We start from the raw sequence: 18754 nt of genomic DNA on the forward strand, positions 1-18754 counted from the left end.
CCAGACAACTTGAACCACTAGCTATCATAGAATAATCAGAAGTCTAACTATGTTTAAGCCCTTTACTTTGTAGAAATTTAAAATTTAATCCTTCTACCTCTTAGTTTGAAAAAAAATAATATTCTATTTTTAAAATATTTTTAGTAGATTTATATATTTAATGTCATTCAAACGCCTATTCAGTGTAGTGATTTAGCCATTTAGTGTTGCACCAACACATAAACCTGAAATTTCAAATTTCAGAATGGAAGGACTAAAACATAATTAGACCATTATTTATTGTATAGTAGGCCCCTAATCCACTGTATCTAACATGCTGACAGCTTCGATTTTCCGCTCTTCCCTTCAACTACTCTGATCCTATGAACCCAATCATGGGATTTTAAAATCAATGTGTAAATAAATAAATAGCCGCCGAATGCTTTACACTTTCCACATCATAAATCAAAGGTTAAACTAAAACTATAAATAGCAATGGTCAAATGCCAATGTTATTTTTCATTAAGCTCATACACATCAAGATTTTCGTTCTCTCTTTCCTCTTTGTCATTCTTCTGTAATATGGGTCCTCTGTTTTCAAATTCAGGAGCCGGGAATGGCTTGGGTTGGTGGTAGCTATTTGGGTTCAGGCAGTTTGTGGCAACAACTACACATTTGCTAATTACTCCACTGCATTGAAATCTCTTATGGCTCTTACTCAGTAACAGCTCAATAATCTTTCAGTTGCTAAAGATGTTGGCAAGGCTTTCGGACTTGTTTCCGGCTTCGCTTCCAATTGGCTGCCGACGTCTGTTTTACTTATCATCGGATCACTCGAAGGGCTTATAGGATATGGAGCTCAATGACTTGTTGTTAGCCAGAGAATCCGTCCTCCTTCATACTGGCAGGTAATTAAACTTCTTGTTATACAGTGCTTGCTTGTGCTTATATTAACGTATATATCTGCATGCGAAACTTTAGCATACTTCGGATTATATGATCGACTGCAAATGTGTATATTATGTTGAAAGTCAATTAAGGTGCTAAGGAAAGTCAATTAAGGGGCTAAGGGGGGGCACCGAATTCGGTGGATTGGGCACCGAATTTGGTGCATTTAATTTCTATTGAAAATGAAAATGGGCAAATTGCATTTTAGTCTCTGCACACTTTAAGGTATTTACAAGATTAGTCCTTAAGTTTCAACATGAATACCCTAACACATTTAGTTTCAAAATCATCCCAAATCATTTATTTCTCCCAATACTAGAGAGCTTTCTTGTGAGTTGTGAGTGCTTTGTAAACACCTGTAATTTTTTTCTCTTTAGTAAAAGATCTGCAGCAGTTCGGAGACATTGGCATAATTGGCTGAACTCCGTTATCAATTTCGGGTATTATTTTTCCGCTTTTATTTCGCATTCTCGTTAATCTGGTTATAGGGAAATTTCTCGTTTATTTCCCAACAACTGGTATCAAGAGCTTTTGGTGGTGAATTTTTTCGGTTTTTCTGCAAAGTTACTATTCATATGAATAGTGAATTTCGTGAATAGTAAAATTTGGTCAGCGATACGAATTTGTCGACGGAGGTGTTCTAATACACGGTGGTTCGCATGAATTATCAAAAACGATCCAAAAGAAGTCAGGTTCGAGTGAGAGCGATGGCTTTGAGAAACGAAGTGGATGAGCTCAAGGAGCTTCTCATATGCAAGAGAGAAATGAGTGAATTGGATGCGCTAAAAACCTTCTTGGAAGGACTTAGACCAGGGGCGATGCTCGGGGGAGAGCAAGGAGATGCCCAAAGACTTTCGAAGGCCATAGCTGTAGTCGGAAAGCTGACTGAGCTTGCAGGAGACAAGCTAAGTAGCGATGTGTCGTCCAAGCCCATGCCCAGAGGTAGTGGCAATAGTTGGGGAGACTGGGAAAAGATGCAGTAGAGAGATGGTAGAGAAAGCTCTTCGAATGGCCAATGTGAGCCATCGACTGTTCGTAGCCAAGGAAAGCAATCGGGAAAGAATGGCAAGGCTAAGTCCGGTGTAAAGAAGAAGGGGAGTAAGGAAAATTTGAAGTGCTACTTCTGTGATGGTCCTCATTTGATTAGAGGATGTCCCTCGAAGCATCACCTTACAGCCATCATGAAGAGGATGAAAGAATGAGAAGTAGAGGGAATTAGCGCGATTGCAAGTGTTAAAGCTACCAAGCCAGGAAAAAGACTTGGCCCGATTGATGAGATCAATGTGACCAAGCAAGGATCGATACAAGGCAATGTTGTTGATGTTGAAGCAGTCGAACCCGGAAGAAAGCCCGATGTGATTGCGAGTGTTCAAGCAATCAAGACAAGGGAAAGACTTGGTGAGGCTACATGTTCCAAAGTAGCCGAATCAAGGAGCAAGAGTGGTGCGACTATAAGTTCTCAAGTAGTCAACTCAGGATCGAAACGTGACGAGACTGCGGGTGTCAAAGCAGTCGAGCACAAGAAGGGACTCAGTGCGATAACAAGAGATAAAGCCGTCAAGCCGAGGGTGCAAAGCGAGCAAGTCTGCTCACAGTATGCGAGGATGGAGGCGTGGTTCAAGTTGAGGCTTCTCAGGCATAAAGGGACACTTAAGGAGTATGTGAGTCGATACATAAAATTCATGCTCAAAGTCTCAAGTTTGACTGAAGAAGATGGATTCTTCACCTTCATGTTCGGATTGAAGTCATGGGCGAAGAGAGTGTTGGAGCGAAGGGAAGTCAAGGAGTTGTCTAAAGCCTTGATAATCGCTGAGTTCATCAAAGAATTTGGAGTAAAAAAGAACAAGACTTCTAAAAGAAAGCCGAAAGTCGAGGGTAGCGGCAAGAAATTATGTGATGAAGGCAAGTCAGAGGATGAGGAATGTTGTTCCTCGAGTGACAGAGAAAATCCACTCAATGATGAACCAGATGGTGAGTCTGGGGAAGGTGTGTGCAGTCTTGGCACAAGTTCGAGTGTCAAATATGCTAAGCCGAGGGTAAGAGTCGAGCAAACGAGGGGCATAGACGTAAGATGCCAAAAGTGTTGCAAAATTACCCGAGGGGAGCCGAGTCATCCAAGGTGATGGATGAGCCCAAGATCGAGTTGTCTAGAGAAGAGGATGAACTCAGGATCGAAGAGGCGTTGAGAGTTGGCTCAATAAGGTTCTTTTCTGCCAAGGCGAGTAGAAGCCAAGTGCAAGAAGAGTTGTCTGTGTCCAAGGAATTTGCCGAGCATGTTCGTGTAGAGAACATGGCTTGAAAGACCATCTTAAGAGAATGCTCGAAGCAGGGGCTTGCCGAGGATGTTCAAGTGAGGAACAATCCTTCAAAGACTAGTGGACAAGAGTCGAAGGGAGCCAAGACGTTGAGGGACAAGACAACCACGGAGAAACTGCCCAATAACAAGTGGGTTTACAGGACGGTGACTACGGACAAACTGAAGTTGTATCCAGTTTCAGTTGGCATGCTAGAGTAACGAGACCAGAAATACTGCTGCATCGATCGAGGTGTGGAGACATATTAAAATCAGTCTTCAAGTGGGAGATTGTTGAAAGTCAATTAAGGGGCTAAGGAAAGTCAATTAAAGGGGGCATCGAATTCGGTGGATTGGGCACCAAATTCGGTGTATTTAATTTCTATTGAAAATGGAAATAGACAAATTGTATTTTAGTCCCTGTATACTTTAGGGTATTTACAAGATTAGTCCTTAAGCTTCAACTATAAATACCCTAACCCATTTAGCTTCAAAATCATCCCAAATCATTTTTTCCCAATACTAGAGAGCTTTCTTGTGAGTTGTGAGTGTTTTGTAAACATCTGTAAATTTTCTCTCTTTAGTAAAATATCTGCAGCAGTCCGGAGACGTAGGCATAATTGGTTGAACTCCGTTATCAATTTCGGGTATTATTTTTCCGTTTTTATTTCGCATTCTCACTAATCTGGTTATAGGAAAATTTCTCGTTTAGTTCCCAATATATTCCTTTGTCTTGGTGGCAATAGCACAACATGGATGAAAACAACGGTTCTAGTTACCTGTATGCGAAATTTTCCAAAAATCGGGGATCCTTAAGGGCTATTTTGGACTCAGCACTGCAATCTTTACGGATATCTGTACAGCTCTCTGTTCTTCAAACCCTTCGACGTTTCTCTTCATTCTTGTAGTCGTTCCGACCGTTGTTTGCCTCACAGCTGCCTTCTTCCTCCATGAATCCCCTCCAGCTTCAAAGCCAAGTGAATTCCAACAAGAAACGCAATATTTCAACATCTTCAATGTCATGGCCATCACATTAGCTATCTATCTTTTGGCTTTTGATATCAATGGAAGTCTTCTATCATCGGTATTTGCAGTTGGACTTCTTATCCTATTAGCTACTCCATTGGGAGTCCCATTATATTATGTTCTGTCCAAACCAAGTTCTGATTCTGATATCAAGCAACCAATAAAAGTTCCATTGCTAGCGAACCAATCAAAGACGAAGATGACAATAACTGGTGTTGAGCTGAAGTATCTCGAATGTAAAAGACTGTCGATAGGAGAGGATCATGCGATCGTCGAGATGATACAAGCATTTGATTTCTGGGTATTGTTTGTATCGTTTCTTTGTGGTGTTGGAACAAGACTGTGCGTGATGAATAACATGGGACAAATGGGGATAGCACTCGGCTACTTTGATGTATCCATTTTCATCTCTTACTAGCATCTGGGGTTTCTTTGGACGCATTGCTTCAGGTTTATTATCAGAATACTTCATACGGTAATCAAATTTCTTTTCATGCTCCTCCCTTTTCTTTTTCTAAAACCAAACCATTCAATCTCTCAACAAAATAATTTGATATTTGCAGGAAATTTGGGACGCCAAGGCCTCTATGGAATGCAGCTTCTCAAGTAATATTGGCAATGAGATATATGATCATGGCCTTTGCCTTGCCAGGCTCACTATACATCGGCTCGATGCTGGTTGGAATATGCTATGTTAGACTATAGCATACTGTGTACATGCATGTATTATAGCATGGCTTTGGCAATCAGTTAGTTTAGGCGCCAAATATTGTTAGTCGGTTAAGTGGTTGATAGCTTGACTCTAGCTATAAAGCTAGTATGATTGTAAATGCAAAATACGTGAATTCAATACATTTCTTTCATATACAGTTTCTTAATATGGTATCTTTCGCCATTGGTCTTGGGGTTTCTTGAAAAACTCTTGCTGCGCATTCTTCCTTGGTGTTTCAATGGAGTCGTCCATAAGCACGAGCTTCTCTCACAAGAAAATCAGCGTTGTTCTTGATGAGATGAACTACCTTCCATGGAAGCAGCAAATTCTGCTCACGGTAAGGAGTCACCGTCTTGAGCGCTTGTTGACCGGAGCTCTACAATCACCACCGGAGACGATTCTTGATGATACCGGTGCGATTCGTGTCAATGATGCATTTGAGGATTTTGTTGCGCAGGATAGTGCGCTTGCTTCGTGGCTCCTGTCAACCATTAGCTCTCATCTTCTTCCTCATCTTTGCGAGTAGATCCACGACGGCTGCTATGAGTTTGCACTGTAAGTTGCAGTCGCTTAGGAAGGGAAATGATAGCATGCGAGTGTATCTCACTCGTGTAAAAGATGTATGTGACGCACTTGCCTCGTGTGGTAGTGCAATTTCGCATGTTGGACATGTTGCCAGTATCTTGAAAGGATTGCCCAGGGAGTATCAACCGTTTATGGCGGTTATCACTACGATGAAGGAAACACTGTCCTTGGACAGCCTTTACACCGTTCTGTTAGATGCTGAAGCACAGTTGGCCGGGTTCGAAGAGCAGTTTGATTATGCTCCTATGGTAACCAATGTTGCTGAGAGAGTAGAAGATCATGATTCCTCTGCTAATGGACGACGTGACTCTAACTCTTCACGCTCATCGTTTACAAACAGGACAGGCGGTCGAGGTCGAGGTTGAGGATGAACTAAGATTCAATGTCAGCTATGTGGCAAGCTCGGTCACTTGGTTGATCGATGCTGGCATCGTTATGATGAAGAATTTATGTGTGTTACATCTGAGTCTCAAACTCATAAAGGATAGTCTGCCAATGCACACTACTCTGCTACTGAAACTTCAAACCTGAGATATGAATACTGTAAAGGTCATTCTTAGACAGCAGGTAATTTGCAAGCTAATACGGTCTCCAGGTCCAGTGATCATTGGGTGGTGGATTCTGGAGCTACACATCATATTACACCAGATGCACTTACTGTTGGCAATGGAGTTTCTGTTGATATTCATAATGTTGGTAATGCGGTTGTTTCCTCTGCTTCTTCAAGAACTCTAATCTTGACTGAATTGTTGCATGTGCCTCACATAACTAAGAATTTGTTTTCGGTCTCTAAGCTTTCTAGGGATAATAAAGTTTACCTTGAATTTCATGCTGAGAAGTGCTTTGTTCGTGATGAATTCTCTAAGGCGATTCTTCTGCAAGGTGAAGAGAAAGGAGGGTTGTATACGTTTTCTCTTAGTGATTTCAGTACAGAAGGTTGTGGTGCTGCAGTTCATCTTGCAACTTCAGATATGACTCAGTCTGAGCTATGGCATCGACGTTTAGGACATCCAGCTAGTTTTGCTTTAAGTAAAATTGCCAAAGAGCTTGATGTAAAACTTGATATTGATGTTAATAAAACGTGTGTGGCTTGCTTTATGGGAAAAAGTCATAAACTCCCTTTTTCTTCATCTAATACAGAGTACACTGCACCTTTTGAATTGGTTTTTTCAGACTTGTGGGGACCTCCTCACATTGCTTCCAATGGCTTTCGCTATTATGTAACCTTTGTGGATGCGTTTACCCGATTTACTTGGCTTTATCTACTGAAAGACAAAGCGCAAGCTGTTGATGTGTTTCATCTGTTCAAAAAATTGGTAGCAAATCAATTTGGCAGTAAAATCAAAGTTTTTCAGTCAGATTGGGGTGGAGAGTACTGAGTGTTTCCTGTGTTGCTTGCCAGATCAGGGATAGTGCATCGACTGACTTGTCCTTATACGTCTGAGCAGAACGGAGTCGTTGAGCGTGAGCATCGCCATGTTGTTGAGTTAGGACTTGTTCTGCTAGCTCAAGCATCCTTACCTATGCAGTATTGGTCATATGCATTTGTGACTGCTGTTCATTTGATCAATCTCCTTCCCACGGTGGTGCTTGGAGGAATGACTCCATACGAGAAGCTGTACCAGAAGAAACCAGAGTTTGCTTCACTGAAGGTCTTTGGTTGCCAGTGTTTCCCGCACCTAAGACCCTTTCAGAATCACAAATTGTGCTTTCGATCTCAGTCTTGTACATACCTTGGAGTTAGTCCTCAACACAAGGGCTATCAGTGTCTGGCAAGTAATGGTAGAGTTTATATCTCTAGACATGTTGTATTTAATGAAAAGGTTTTTCCATTTGCAGATAAAACTACTGCATGTCGTCCACATCATGCACAAGCTGCTTGTTCACGTGATATTCCAGTTGTTGCAGATGTGAGGAAGTGAATTAGTGATGCTGCACCAACCATTATTCAAGAGAATGCGCAGAATGTGGTGGGACAAGAGGACATGTCTAATATGCACAGCCATGCTATTACCGGGGCCACACCGCATTCCACTTCAACCGGCTACCGAGACAGTGCGCATGATAATGCGCATGGAGACAATGTGTATTATAATAATAATGGAATCTTGCCGTTTGGAATAATACATGCCCATAATGCGCATGGGACCAATGGAGCCATGCCGATGGAACTTGCACACAATAATGCGCATGTTGGGGCCATTAGTGATGACGCACATGCAACCACTCCACTTAACAATTATAATATTCATGGAGCCGTGCCAATTGAAATTATTCAGAATGATGCACATGAGGTTGGGGCCACTTGTGATGCGCATGGTGATAATAATGGGGCCACACCGGTTGAAGATAGTGCGCATGGTGATAATAATGGTCTTGGAGTGTTGATGTAACACCCCCAACCCGTATCCGATCCGGATACGAGTCCGAAGTGTCACATTGACTTTTCAAACATTTATTCGTATAAAATAGTGAGTAATTTAAAAACTTTGATAACATTTAACTTATTCAAAACGTTTACAAAATATATATCAGAGTTCATACAATTTATGTCTTTAGACTACATGCCAACTACACTCTATATACAGTACATATATTTTCTGATCTGACAATTGGGTAAGGAGAACTGACCTGTCTTGCTCCTCTTAGCTCTTTACTCTTCTCACTTCTGTAACCTACGTGTGAAACAATCACACGCTAAGTCGTTGACTTAGTGAGGCATAAAACATATAATAAAACTCTAACTCGTAATCATGCTTGAACAATTTCTACTAACATATCACATACAAGCATCATACCCACATATACATGTAATGATTCCTACTATGCACCTTTCATATATATATATATATACATATCCACGCATACATATAATTATCTTCTTTCCTATCATTATCATATTATCACCTTTCATATTTCTATTCTCTTGTTCATATAATCAATTAAGCTCATATCATATATCTTATAGCATATACAATAATCACTAACACACATATATCATATACAGTACATTCCATGTTATCTCTTATTAGCCCATGTGCACCTGTGAGAACTGTAGATATGTGAGTCTATTGAGGTTGTGCACCACTATGCTGTCACCACAGCTCATATAAATGTCCCGAAGGACCTATCCAGAGGTCACAAAGACCATGGTAACTGTCCAGAGGTCATAAAGATCCTCGGTAACTGTCCAGAGGTCATAAAGATCCTCGGTAACTGTCCAGAGGTCATAAAGATCCTCGGTAACTGTCCAGAGGTCATAAAGATCCTCGGTAACTGTCCAGAGGTCATAAAGATCCTCGGTAACTGTCCATAGGTCCCGAAGAACCTAGGTAAACTTTCCATATGTCTCGAAAGACATAGGTAAACCCTCGACTCTTGGCATGCCAACTATACCCCTAGCTCTCATGACACATAACATGGGCGTTATCATTAATTTCATTTCAAATATTCACATAAACTTGTAATTCACTTTCACATATCACGTATCGCATAGCTTCTTTTCATATCATCACATAGTCGCATATATCATGTTTTCAGATAATTTCTATCATTTCTCACCCAATCACATTTATTCAGGTAAACATACTTATCATATCTTATTCACATAAAATCATATACTTCATATAACATATAGAAACACCTAGAACACTTTCACGTAGCTTATAGTCATGGGTCTTATCTCATAACATATCCTTGTTTTCACATATATATTTCATATCATTTCTTATACCATCACATAATTCCTTTAACATACATAATATATCATGTAACATTATAATAGAAATACCTATAAGTCATATCATGTAACATATAACACATAACATGTATAGGCTTACGGTTTTATCACCTATCATGCTATTTCACTTATACACTTTTATATCACATAAACTCATATATATAGATCATGTCACATAACTTATCTCATAACTTATTTGATATTCCTATATATTCTCATATTACCCTATATCAACCATACTTTGTTTATCTCACTTTTCATATCATTCATTCAAAAGCATGTTAACACATATAATCATGCATACATACAAATTATGTCATGCATATACATATAATCATATATTCATGCATTAAACATAGGAAATAGACTTGTCACAAGTCTTGTTTCCATGTAGCACCATAAATGAATTAATATGCACTCACCTGGCCTCACTAGTCCATTTCAATCTCTTATCTTCCCTTTTTATCGATCTTACTTGTCAATGATTCCGGAACTCATTTAGGCTCTGAATCTACATAATTATACATTTTAAGACAATTATTAGATACCTACACCTTTTAATTGGATACTAGCAACTTAAACGAACTTATTAAACCAATATTAACATTTTCCTTTAGGGGGAATCGGTTCCCTCCTGTGGGGGTATCGGTTCCCCTCTGGCATTCTGGAATTCTGTCGTTTGAAGGGGTATCGGTTCCCCTTGAATGGGTACCGATTCCCCTTGCCCAGAAATCATATTTCAACTCGAAAATTACTTCATTTTCTCTCAAACACTTCATATATCATCCCCTTTTTCATTCTTAACTCTAGTACACATACTTAAACCAATCTATATTCATTTTATTTCATCTTAAACCTCAAAATCCTATCTTCCATATGAGATTCAAAAATCATACCAAATTTTCTATATGTTCTAAATCCAATTATATCACTCCAAATCTCTTAATTTAACTATTGACAAGTCAAATTTAACTTCAAATTCTACTTATCAATTCCTTTCCAAAATTTCATATAAAAACTCCAAATCTTTAATCTCTCTCTTAACCCCTCCATCCTTTGTTTTTAAGATGATTTAAGCTTTCCTTAAGCTTAGTTATCATCTAATAATCAAAACCCAACCTTAAAATCAACAATTCATTTACAAACAAAGAAACTTACCTTTGGCTTGCTCTCCCACGTATGAAGAAGAAGAAAGGAGAAGAGCACTCTGGAGAGTTCTCTCCCCTTTTCACGTGTATATAATTCCTTGAATGATCAAATAACCATTTAACCCTTAATTTCCTTTAATAATTACTAAATAACCTTCAATATATATTCAAATAATCATTGAATTATTTCATTCTTCTACTTTAGTCATCAAATTCTGAAACTTTACAATTTGATCACTAACCCGGTATTGAGGATGTTACAGTTGAATACACATGAAGCTCGTGATAATGCTGCCCTTGGAGAGATGGCCACTTATGATAATGCCGCACATAGTGGGGCCACGCGGCTTGGAGCGTTGTCTTCTTCTTCAACGGGAAACAACCGAGCAAACGGTGTTGGGGCCACATCGAGTGGCGTGCTTGATGCTAGTGGAGTTGAGTCGCTTGGGGCCACTCGTCATACTACAAATGGAGCCACACCGCTTGGAGTTATGTCCACATTGCACTCTAATTCAACGGGTGACAATGATGTTGGGGTCACACCGCTCGGCACAGTATCCGCCTATGATGACTCCACATTGCATTCGTTGGAAAATAATGGTAATTATAATATTATTGGGGCCACTTATCCTGGTGCAAATGATTTGAATAATGCGAATACCAGTCCTGTGATTGAAGAATTGGACTTGGCCAATAATATACAGAGTACATCAACTACTCTATCAACTAGAGGGAATCATCATCCAATGAAGACACGCAGTAAATGTGGAGTTTTTAAACCTAAAGCATACTCCACTCATTTTGAAAATGATACACCTTCCACAATCCAAGAGGCATTGCAGTCGACTAATTGGAAGGAGGCAGTTCAGGCTGAGGTAGATGCTCTTCAAAGAAACGACACGTGGAGGTTGGTGAAATTACCAGAAGGGCGTACTCCAATTGGGTGTAAGTGGTTGTTTAAACTGAAACGAAATCCAGATGGCTCCATACATCGCTATAAGGTGCAACTGGTTGCAAAAGGCTACTCACAAGTTCCAGGGTATGATTTCCTTGATACGTTCAGCCCAGTTGTTAAGTTTTCTTCCCTTAATGTTGTGTTGACACTAGCGGTTTCAAATGACTGGGAGTTGAGGCACATTGACATTAATAATGCGTTCCTCAATGGAGACCTCTCTGAGGATGTGTTCATACAACAACCGCCAGGTTTTGTGCAACTTGCTGAAGATGGATCTGTCCTCGTCTGCAAGCTTCAGAAGGCGTTATATGGATTGCGTCAGGCACCTAGGAACTAGCATGCCAAGCTCCGGGATAGCCTCGTGCATATTGGATTTACAACATCTCGAGCAGATTCGTCGTTGTTTGTCTGTAAACGAGGTACTGGTGACATATATGTATTGGTCTATGTTGATGACATAGTCATCACTGGACACTCATCTTCTGAGATTCAAGAAGTAGTGAGGCTGCTTAGTGAAATATTTTCTCTCAAGGACCTTGGTGCACTTCGTTTTTTCTTGGGGATTGAAGTGCACCGCTCTCGTGGCTCTCTATTTTTGAATCAGAAAATTTTTTTGTTGGAACTGCTTGAGAAAACTAGTATGGCAGGTGCAGCTGCATGTTCCACACCGATGATACTAGCATCGAAATTGTCAAAAGATGCTGGGGAGCTGCTGTCAAATGAGTGAGTATCGCAGCATAATTGGCTCCTTGCTCTAACTGTGCCATACACGTCCGGATTTAGCCTACAGTGTTGGTAAGGTGGCACAATTCATGCATGCACCACGTGAACCACATTGGCTTGCAGTCAAGCGTATACTTCGATACTTGGTACGAACTGTGAATTATGGGTTGATGTTCCAAGCAAGTGAGGCAGAATTGTCTGTGTCAGCTTTTGCAGATGCAGATTGGGGAGCAAACATTGATGATCGACGGTCAATTTCCGGTTATGGTGTGTTCGTTGAGAAATGTCTTGTTGCGTGGTGCTCAAAGAAACAGAAAACGGTGTCTCGGTCCACGATGGAGACATAATACAAGTGTCTTGCTGATGCTGCTGCTGAAGTTACATGGACAAGTTCTTTACTTGCAGACCTAGGGATTCAACAACGGAGGGAGCCGGTGATATGGTTTGACAACACCGGAGCAGTGGCTATGAGCGCTAATCCCGTGTATCATGCACATGCGAAGCATATAGATCTTGACATTCACTTTGTCCGAGAGAAGGTAGCTGCAGGACTGCTGAAGATCAACTACATACCAGGTGCACATCAAATAACAGATGGTTTTACAAAACCTCTCTCAAAGTCAGCTTTTGAGGAGTTTCGTCACAGTATATGTGTGATGCCAGGGGTGTAGAGTCGATTAAGGGAAGAAAAGAAAAGAGTAGGGAGAATGTTAGACTATAGCATACTGTGTACATGCATGTATTATAGCATGGCTTTGGCAATCAGTTAGTTTAGGCGCCAAATATTGTTAGTCGGTTAAGTGGTTGATAGCTTGACTCTAGCTATAAAGCTAGTATGATTGTAAATGCAAAATACGTGAATTCAATACATTTCTTTCATATACAGTTTCTTAATATGCAATGGGGTTCAATTGACAATAACAGTCCCGGTTGCTTCAGAGTTATTTGGGCTAAAATATTATGGTGTTTTATACAACATCATTATCCTCAATCTTCCTCTGGGATCGTTTCTTTTCTCAGGGCTGCTTGCTGGATATTTATATGACGCCGAAGCCACTGCCATTGCCGGAGGTGGTAACACCTGTGTTGGGGCTCATTGTTATTGCCTTGTGTTTGTGATTATGGCTATAACATGCGTTCTCGGATTGGGGTTGGATGTTTTGTTGGCTATCAGAATGAGAAATGTTTATGTTGCAAACGATCCATTGCTGCATCTGCACCAGATTCTTCAGCAAAATGCTGATAGAATTTTATGCTGCTCGAATTTTTTTAAAATATTATTTGTATATAACATGTGTCTTCAATATACCTCGACATGAAATTGACATAATTTCTAAATGTTGTTTGTTGTGTATAACCTCTACAGTTGCTGTTTGTCTAATAGTCACTTGTCACCATATTCTTGACCTGTTGAACATCTTTAATACTGAAAACACAGCTTCTGTCGAAGAGTCTTAAACTATTTGACAACCAACGGTTTGGTTAAAACAACAACAATCTGAGCTACAACGAGTATATGATTAACCTGCGATTCCTGTGACATGACTCTTTCACGTACAAAGTGTTAAGTCTAAATCAACATGATTCGATTTGATATGCAACATGGGATTTTCAACCGGTTATTTGACATAACTGACACCCTTTTTTTTAAATTTTCCCTTTCTGGCACCGTTTGACCAATATTTCCAGAAGTAGCACCCTTTCTGCTGAGTTGGCAAAGGCGCGTCCCCGGGGACGCGCTTTACCCGTGTTTTCGCTGAGTTGGATGCCACGTGTGGAAGGCGCGTCCCCGAGGACGCGCCTTTGCCAACTCAGCAGACACGTGTTTTGTTTAATAATAAATAGTTTTTTTTATTATTATTATAAATTAATAATATATTATGTAAAATGTTTCGATTATAATGTAAGAATTATCAAATGTATTTTGTTAATGTGTGTTATAGGAAAAATGTATGAAATTATAATATTACACATATGGTTATATTATTATTTTTTATTTTGATTATCGATCTATTAATTTTATCAGTTAATTATTTAAATGTTATCAATCTAGTCATCTCATATCAATATTTAACGAAAATATTGATGTATAAGTTAATAAATTAGTATAATTACATATTTAATCTTCAAGACTTGCATATTTTATAAAATTAGTCTTATTGAAAATTTAATTTAATAAATTTAATCCTCCAATCAGAACATGAAATGTGTCATCGTATACATAAATTTTTTAATAACTTTTAATTTGTTTAATTTAATATTTTTCTCTACTTAGAAGGTGGAATTATTATTATATTTTAAAAAAATTATAACTAATAATATTAATTATTATATTAAATAAATATATTAAATATATTTATGTATTTAAAAGTTAAAAAAAATTATTTAGGTGTACATACATTGACAAATTATATAAATGCAATAACATTAAATTATTAGAAACAAAAACATTCATTTAAATACAATATTAATTACATAAGAGTTAACGGTTATATGATGATAACAGAGCTGGACATTTCTTTCTATTGTGCCCGATGTTTCTACAATGCCCACATCGTTTTTGTTCTGTTGACTTCTCCCGAATATCCATATCACAATGTATTCTAGTAGATTTTGGACGACCTGAGTCCCTCAATAGCAATGGATCTGGTACAATTGTAAGCCAAGTTTGAATCTCATTTGGGTCTCTTTCGTTTCCTATGGGCGGAAACTCAAATTCATATACCTTAAATACTTGTGAAAGTTGGTATACGGGATCAACATAATTTTTGTAGTCCAAATGCGAATGTGAGCAAGCAGCAATGACATGAGAGCATGGATATTTGAGTGCTTGAAAGAAACCACAATCGCACCACCTCTCTTGCAGATTAACTCTGAAAGAGTTAGCTTCAATCCCTTGCAGGGGACGTGGCATTTCGGTTACACGAAACAATTCACGGGTGCGAGAAAAATTTGTAACTAACATCCCATTTGATGCAGCCACTTTTTTCTGTAAATCAACTACTAGTCTTGGGTGGTAAATATGTCTGTTTTGCATCCAAGTAAGAGCTTGTCCACCGAGCTTTGCAAAGAGTTGACCCAAACGAAAATAAGTCGTTTTAACCAACGCCGTGACTGGTAAATGACGCGCCCCCTTTAAGGTTGAATTTATTGCTTCAGCCAAGTTTGTTGTCATATGACCATAGCGATACCCCCTGTCATATGCATTTGTCCACATTTCTTTGCTGATGTCCATAATGTACTCGCACCCCTTCTTATTTTTTCCAAACAGCTCTTGTAGCATCGACTCAAACCTTTGAGGTAAGAGTTCGTAACCTAAGCCATTAGGAATATGTAATAGTTAATATGAAGTATAAATAAGTAATAAGAAATTGATAGAAAAATTGGGAAAAAGTAACATACCCATCCGCACGACTAACTGACGTTCATCGTTCTTCTTGTATTTTCCGTAATAGTTTGCAGAATATGACGACACAATAACGATGTTGAACATGTGGAGGTCTATACATTGTACCCAAAGAGTCCATTGCTGCTTTTATCCCGGCTCCTCGGTCTGAAATAATGCATACTCGTTCCCTGGTGACAACATGTAAACGTAAATTTTTAAGGAAAAAAGCCCAAGACTCAGTGTCTTCTCCTTGAACGAGGGCAAACGCAACAGGAAGAATATTGCGGTTTCCATCTTGGACCACAGCCAATAATAAAACTTGCTTGTATTTCCCATACAATAAAGTACCATCAATTTGGACAATTGGTTTACAATACTTGACTGCATTAATACACTGAGGGTAAGTCCAAAAGACTCGGTAAAATTGGCAGCGATCGCGAACCATTCGATCATTCACGTAATGATGTTGAGTTTCGAACACAACAATTGTCCCGGGATTAAGTCTTTGCACAACATGAAACCAACTGGGCAGCTCGTTGTAAGAGGAATCTCATTCGCCATGAAGTTTGCAAATGGCATTCTGTTTTGCCAACCACGCTTTTTTATATGAGACAGTGTACCCATATTGTGACTGTATAGCAGAAATCAACACTGCAACAGCTATATGAGAGCTTTGCTTCACAATGGGCATGATTGCTTGACAAATAATGTTGGAGTCCAAGTTGGGATGATCCTGGTTTATACCTGTTGCACAACATGTATGAGGACCGTTTTATCTGGTTAGTTCCCATAAGTTGTTCTTCCTCTTCCTCTTTGATACACGGACCATCCATTGACATCCGTTGTCACGTTGGACGCAGTAGCAGATATATTTCTCCGTGTTAGATCGATCAACTCGAGACTGAACTGAGTTACGAATATTGTAACTCTTTATTGCCATCATTGCTTCCTCCTTCGATGCGAACTCCATTCCAATATGTAAATTACCGTCATTGACTGATGATTGAAGTCCATAGTTACCAACATCAGGAAGATCTGGAAATTCAGGCTCATACATTGCATCATAATCAGCCTCATACATATGTGCAGGAAGTTCGGCTGGTGTTGTATTTATCGGAACGTCATCCTCGTCATCATCATAATGTACGTTAAACTGTGGTGAGTCAGGTTCAACGAATAATCCCGTTTCAGCACCATCTGCACCTGGCTCCCGAAGAGGTTCTTCTGGTGAAGATGAGGGTTCCTCCGATAATCCAATGTTGAGGTCAAATAAGTTCCCACTTGCGTGTCCTCCCCTTGAACTTGAGGCCATTGTATCATGTGGGATGTGAATAGACTGTCGTCTCGTTGGCATTTCCATATGTAAGTCGAAAACATTGGCAGATGAATGTCTGCCCCTTGAAGTAGAAGAGATGTTGCCATATGGATTATTGGTGAAGCCACGTGGGTTGAGATCATAAGCAGTTGCAGATGAATGCCTTCCTATTGAACTTGATGGCATGGTATATGGCGTTGGATCCGCCATTAATGATGTGAAATCATTACAGATCAGTTGTGTCGGGCTATCAACTTGATCAGTTTGACATGCAATGCCAAAGTGAGAGGAATATGAGAGACCACGAGTTGCACGAACCTCAATAAAAGTTGCATACATTTCAATAAGAGATTGTGAACTCCCCATATGAGCATCAACCATCATAGAAACATCATCGTTTGAAAGCTGAAATGATGTATACGTAAGCGGAAAAAGTTCAGTAGGAAATCTGTACTGAAGTGAAGATAGTCTTCTCTGGCCTGCTACACGAATCTTTAACGAAATTTTGTGATTAACTCCTCAATTGTGATGTTTCTCTTCAAGGTTAAGGGATATAATGATCTGACTCAAAAACAACCCCTCTTCAGCTTCCTTAATTTCTCCATCATACAAAACAACAGCAGAAAGACGACTCATTTTCAGAGAATTTGAGAATTTAGAGTTTGGGAATTTGAGAATTTGAAAGATTGTGAACTGAAGTTTGTTTTGAAAGTTTATAATACGTTGCATATAATAGTGTCTATAATCGGAGTATTATTCACATGAAGGCGCGTTCCCGGGGGCGTGCCTTCCATTATTTCGTCAGAGAATATGTTATCATTGCCCTATTATGTCACTCATGTCCCTCGGGGACACTAGATATATCAGTACCTATTATTTCACTATTCACATGAAGGCGCGTTCCCGGGGGCGCGCCTTCCATTATTTCATCAGAGAATATGTTATCATTGCCCTATTATGTCACTCATGTCCCTCGGGGACATTAGATATATCAGTACCTATTATTTCTCAGGGGACATGAAGGCGCGTTCCCGGGGGCGCGCCTTCCATTATTTCGTCAGAGAATATGTTATCATTGCTCTATTATGTCACTCATGTCCCTCGGGGACACTAGATATATCAGTACCTATTATTTCACTATTCACATGAAGGCGCATCCCCGGGGGCGCGCCTTTCATTATTTCGTCAGAGAATATGTTATCATTGCCCTATTATGTCACTCATGTCCCTCGGGGACACTAGATATATCAGTACCTATTATTTCACTATTCACATGAAGGCGCGTTCCCGGGGGCGCGCCTTCCATTATTTCATCAGAGAATATGTTATCATTGCCCTATTATGTCACTCATACACTAGATATATCAGTACCTATTATTTCTCAAGGGACATGAAGGCGCGTTCCCGGGGGCGCGCCTTCCATTATTTCGTCAGAGAATATGTTATCATTGCCCTATTATGTCACTCATGTCCCTCGGGGACACTAGATATATCAGTACCTATTATTTCACTATTCACATGAAGGCGCGTTCCTGGGGGCGCGCCTTCCATTATTTCATCAGAGAATATGTTATCATTGCCCTATTATGTCACTCATGTCCCTCGGGGACACTAGATATCAGTACCTATTATTTCTCAGGGGACATGAAGGCGCGTTCCCGGGGGCGCGCCTTTCATTATTTTGTCATAGAATATGTTATCATTGCCCTATTATGTCACTCATGTCCCTCGGGGACACTAGATATATCAGTAAATCAGGTAAATTATAACCAAAATTTAACTTATTTTGAAAGTTCAACAAGTTAAGAATAACTTAAATTAAAACGTTATGTGAAGTTTGAATAAATTAGATAAAATTATGGATAAATTGAATAATGTGAAGTGATAAGTTGATTGTGACATTGAAATTGTATGGAATGAGCATTGAAATGTGACATTGAATA

General features: G+C 39.5%; 1 pseudogene; it reads left to right on the top strand.

Annotated features, from left to right (window-relative positions):
• Positions 1-560: 560 nt before the first annotated feature.
• LOC120141665 lies at positions 561-13427 on the top strand (annotated as a pseudogene).
• Positions 13428-18754: the final 5327 nt, after the last annotated feature.

This window comes from Hibiscus syriacus, unplaced genomic scaffold, assembly GCF_006381635.1.
Source record: "Hibiscus syriacus cultivar Baekdansim isolate YM2019G1 unplaced genomic scaffold, ASM638163v2 tig00110812_pilon, whole genome shotgun sequence".
Taxonomy (NCBI): Eukaryota; Viridiplantae; Streptophyta; class Magnoliopsida; order Malvales; family Malvaceae; genus Hibiscus; species Hibiscus syriacus.